We start from the raw sequence: 6,000 nt of genomic DNA on the forward strand, positions 1-6,000 counted from the left end.
CATCCTGAATCTTAGTAAGTACCTTAACAGGTTTTACCCTTTGGGTCATCATCATCATCAGCCGATTTATCACTGCACTACTGGGCACATGCCTCCACTCATACAGTAATGGATAGGGCGTTAATCACCACGCTTGCTCAATGTGGGTCATGGTGATTTCTGACTTTAAAATCCAGGTTTCCTCGAATTGCTTTTCTTCGCCTTACTCAATTATTGGTGTCCAAGATATTTGAATATAGATCTGAAATCATGTTTTACTAGCTATGGCTATCTACTGAACTTAGCATGCTTCATTAGATATATACATCGTAGTACTTCTGTTCATATCTTAACATGGTTGCGATAAATAGAGGCGGCAAGCGTGTGTGACGTCACAGCTACGTCACAATGCACGCTCGAAAATGTTTCTAAAGTTGTTCACAAAAAATACAAGCAAAGAAATTCACAGCAAACGTTATACTTATGCTAACATGACGGTCACTAGAACTAGTTAAAGTTACGCACTATTTTATGAATGGAGTTTTAGAATTTATATCGTAAGTTACTTAGTAAGTAAATCTTACAAATGTATTGGCAGCCTTACTATATGTTTAGTTCTACTTACTAGAAGTTTTGCTATAATTAAAAAATATTCAAATTATCGCCAGAAAAAAAATCTTCTTTATTTAGGAGGTTTGCCAATAATTGCATAAAAATCCATTTACCTCATCAACAGTAACTAATCTAGTCAAAACATATTAATATCCTAGTTCACCTTTACTAAAACTTTTACTATAAAACATGAAATTAAAAGTCATTCACACATGTAGTTATTTCGTCAGATCCCGCGGCTATTAGCCTACAGCCCAGTGCATATTGTAGGCGTTTCGTCACACCTAGGCACAGCTGTGCCCTACTTCATAACGTATGTAGGGGAAAAATTATACTGCTCGTATGTAGTATGTCTTAATAGACTTGGTAATGACAGGTAATTAATTCGTTCATTATTTATGTTAGTTTAATACTGATGTATTAAATAGTGTTGTCGTATTCGTTGTGATTGTGTTTGTCTTAACTACATCTGCATCGCTGGTGTAGTTGTCGCATAGCGCTACTGCTGTGTACGAAGTCTCGGGGTGGATTCTCGAGTCAGACCAAAATCGCTTTGTGTGTGTATTTTAGAAACTATCACAAAGCAGAATTTGGAAGTTGGTGGTTGTGTCGGATTCCAGTCCCATCAGGCTATGAGAGTGAAGGAGTAATGAGTGCATCTTTGTATGTCCTGCGTAGCCAACCTATAAGTAGCTGAACTATCAAAGGCTTTCACAAACGTCCAAAAGAGCCAATACAATTTTACTACAGTTCCACGATATCAGCTTACAGTCTGGCATTGTTGTAACACCCCGGCAGAGCCAGCTAAGCACGAAGCCTATATTTCCGTAAGTAGTTCTTTGTTTGCTGATATGAATGGACTAAAGGCCAAATGTTTACATTCAATTTTTCAATGGACAATAACGTTTTCTTCGTGTATCTCGTGCACATCACTTCGGTACACATACAACATAAACACCAGTTTTGATATGTTTTGTCAACTGTGATTTATATTATGGTAAGCAGTCGATATTTACAGTAAAATATACACAACATTAAAAACACAAAAATGTATTTACAAATGATTAATTTTGGTGTCTTTAGTAATAGGTAAACCTAACATTCTTAGGTATTACTTAGTACTAGGTACGTAGTACAACAACCAACCCGCTAGGAAACTAGCTGAAATACTAATAAGCCACAATTTGTCTGTCGTGTCAACAGTAACTAGTTGAAAAGTTAGACATATTTAATCATAGTAAGACTCAGTTGGTCGGTTATTAGCAGCACTAAATTAAATATATTTAATTTGGACAGCACCTTATTATGTTCATTATGTATTAATCATCAAATTACCCTTTATGGGTAATTTATTTAGGATTCATTTATAAACTTGACACATCTATGTCAACAATTTATTTTTTAGGCTTATTCTAAATACATAGATCATAGAAGAGCGCCATCCGTGCCTTTGAATATCCTATGATACTATCTTTTGGGAAAGGATAATAGACAGCGTTGTGTCAACTCCAGTGCAATTACACCTGGCCCTATATTTTTCTTCTACTCCCTAAACACAGTAAAAACCTTCAATATAAGAAAATGAACTTGTCTTAGTAAACATAGTTAACAAACCCGTGTGACGCAGAGGTTAAGTAGGTACCTATGGAGTAATAGGTTCGGAACCGACAGTACCATTATGACACTGCTTTACAATGATAATTAAGAGCATTTCCTTTCACAAAACTATGGGGTTAACTACCTCATAAAATTCGCTCCCATATTAGGAAAAATATTAATTACTCCTCAACATAATTAAGACTCATATTGCTTAAAAAGGTGCGAGAAAAATAATACAATCTAGACACACGGCAGTGTGTCCGCCAAGTTCGAGCAAAAAAGGCCATTTCGGGCCAAATTCGACCCCCCTGTAACTCAAAATCTATTTTATTTACGCATATCAAATTTCTAGTATCTGTTGAGCCCCCCTCACTTATCTAAAATACAAAATTTCATTAATATACCTATTGTAGGTCTTGAGATATTGACGTCAGAAAATCGCTATTTTTACTATACACTCACTGACTGATTCACTTATTCACTGATTCACTGACTCACTCATCAAAAACTTAGACCACTTCCAATGGTCGTATTGACTTGAAATTTGGCATGGAGGTAGGTCTTTATGTCAAGGTAAAGGGAAAAATCTGAAAATGGCCAAGTGTGAGTCGGTTTCAAAATAATGAAGGTGTTTTATACCCGGTGTAAATTTATACCCCTAAGGAACTAAAACGAACTAAATTTATCTATATGTCGGAGGCGTCATCAGGATGGCACTATCGTCCGACATCAGTTAGGGTAATCAAGCAAAGAGATAATTCAAAGAAACTCAAAACTCAAACAAACTCAAAACTCAAACGTTTATTCAAATTAGTCAGAACAAAAGACAGCCCCCAAAACGCCCGCCCTTCGCCACTTCCTATGTGTTTTGGCTGGGGAGAAGAAGTGGCGGAACAAACTCCCCAGCAACACATGTCTCTCTGTTAGGTTAGAAGAACCATTACCACACAAAAATCACAAGACTACAATAAGTTTAGGTGCTACAACGCTAAGCAATAACACTGGGTACACTACACGTAACGAATGGCAGTAACGCAACGACTCCACGAAGATTCGACGAAGCCTCGACCAAGACTCGATCAAGACTGAGCTCCGCGGACGCCACGCTGACCACCACGACTCCGCCAAGCGCGCCAAAATGTTGTTTCACCGGAAACGCCACCAGAGGGCGCGCTTGCATGATGTTTAGTGTCCGTACTATCGACAGTCTCCGACACGGCCATCCTGCGTAGACCCACGTCCTCGTGGGTTAATCTGCAACAACACAAACAACACAGTATGCACAGTACAGCCTCGGCCACTCCTGACCACAACAGTAACTCTCGATCTTTGTTTTACGCTCTTACTTCTCTCAAGGAAATGAAACAAACTTCAAATGGCCTCAATTAGGTCTTTAACAAACAATCTAGGTGACAACTAGTTCTCAAAAGCTATACCCAGAGCAACCGAGTACTAAACTCTCACAAGCAACAAATCAAACTCTACATTTAATTGGGAAATGATCAATGAAAAGAAAGAAAATAATCGTTTCATTACAATAATTCAGAATCAAAATTAGGAAACTCAAAGTAAAACCGATCACTGCCTCTTACAAGAGACAATAAACTCTAAACTGATAAATTAAAACAAAACATTTAAGCTCTACATGTGACCATGGCTACACTTAGCCCAGTAACCTCCAGTTACTCTTTACTCTTTACTGCGAACCTCACATAGGAACGCCGAGTCTACACAAAATTACATTTCATCATAAAGACATTTGAGTACCGGCTCTATATTATTTCTAAAAATCAATCAAATACCAGTTCAGTTCATGTAAAACCCAATTGATCAGGTAACAAAGGCCAGTATCGTAACACAACAAACTTTTAGGTAATCTGTATCCAAGCACACACACCAATTAGACCTATACGGCTCTGCTAGCCCAGCAACTCATGCTTATGCAATCCATCTACCAGGATCACCGAGTCTTCCCATGACTCTACGTTATGCAATCCATCTACCAGGATCACCGAGTCTTCCCATGACTCTACGGTCTAACCTTTTAGACCCGACCCCCGCCAGTGTTCATTGCAATACCGCGGGCTCACGGTGTACTACCCAGAGGCTGAGCGCACATACCGATTTCAACGAACTACGGCTACAATGACACTACTGGTGCGGTCAACACATACGGTACTTGACCCGGTCTGCAACTAGAGTATCTAGCTTGGAACAGATTAAATCTCACAATTTGACTCATCCTCATTAACTTCATTTGGTACCTGACCACTTGGAATACGTCTGATCAATCTAAACATTTTCAATGCAATAGAATGCTTTCACCTTGTGCGATGACATGCGATGTCCTGGCCTGTCGCAACTCATACGGCCTCCACGACGAATCTGGGGGAGGATGACGCTCCAAACAGCAACTGCAGCGCACCTCGCCCGCCGCTTGACTAGTAGACCTCGTCCTGTTCTCCAGGCTCGGTTCACCTTAGATGATATCTGTTAAGCCAGAAATAGAAAGTGCTTAGGCATCAAATATTGACAACATATGGGCCAGCAACAAACCTTCTCGTTTCGTTAGATAGTAAGACCTACACACATGTTACAGATTTAAAGAATAGCAATCACTATTCAAATGAAGAAACTAGATACCTACCTTAAAAGCTAAGCACGTAATCAAAGAAAGATCGAATTGCTAATCAGACTCAACTTGTAAATTACTAAATCGCTAGGCTTCACGTGACCGTTGTCCCTTAGCCGAGCCCTCAGCACATTCTGGCCTCCTAGGGACCACAACCACAACCACAGTGATATGACACCAACTGTACCACTGATGTATACGGGTCTCTTCTTGGTCACCCCGATGCCATCACACAGGCCAACGGGTCTTTTCCAAGTCACCCCGGTATCCACCACTGGTACAAATCAGTACAAATTAACACAATGAAATTACTGAGTAGGTGAACGTAACACCTTACCAAAAATCTATAGTCAAGATGCACAATTCAATCAAATGTCGCAAAACTGAAATATTCTAATTTGAAGTTTTAGTTAATAAACATAAACCAGGTAATCCCTGTGACCAAACATAAGATACACACTTCAGCCATCCCTGTGACAAGTGCTCAACGGCAGTCATCTCTGTGACTTCCAACTTAACAGTCAATCAACCCTGTGATTAAAGCGCAACACACCCTGTGAACCTAGCTTTCATCATCTACGATTTCATTAATTAAAAAAACCTACCATCACACATCAACATCTCAACACATATCGCGATTCTACACAGTGCCTCCATCAAGCACTATATGGTTTGAGACCAAATTCTAAAACCCACAAAGCGATTTCGTCGCGACCCGGGGATCGAACCCAAGACACGCAGTCACGCTTACGACCACTAGGCCAACGAGTCAGTCAAACAGTACAATGTACAATGACAAGCCACAATAAAATTGGATTGATCTCACCATGTTTATCATTCAGGCGTCTCTTAACATCTCTGTGCATAGCGTCTTGTGTATGTTCAGGCTGAAATCCGGCACGCAGTAGAAGCCAGGCGTCGCGCTCGCGGACACCACAGCGACGAACTAGCAGACTAGACTCCTTTCACTCGAAGCAGGAGAGGCTCACGGGATTATCACATGCAAAAGAAATCGGAAATCGATTAATTTTATCACAACATTTTCATAACAACTATGACAATATTACTATCATGGCATAAATCTAATTTCACTGACTGACGATTTTCCCAACCATGCAATTCATGAAGGTCACGTCAACATTATGTTGCTCCTGCTCCTGCTCCTGGACACATTCGGA

The sequence above is a fragment of the Helicoverpa zea genome, chromosome 14 (genome assembly GCF_022581195.2).
Source record: "Helicoverpa zea isolate HzStark_Cry1AcR chromosome 14, ilHelZeax1.1, whole genome shotgun sequence".
Classification (NCBI taxonomy): domain Eukaryota; kingdom Metazoa; phylum Arthropoda; class Insecta; order Lepidoptera; family Noctuidae; genus Helicoverpa; species Helicoverpa zea.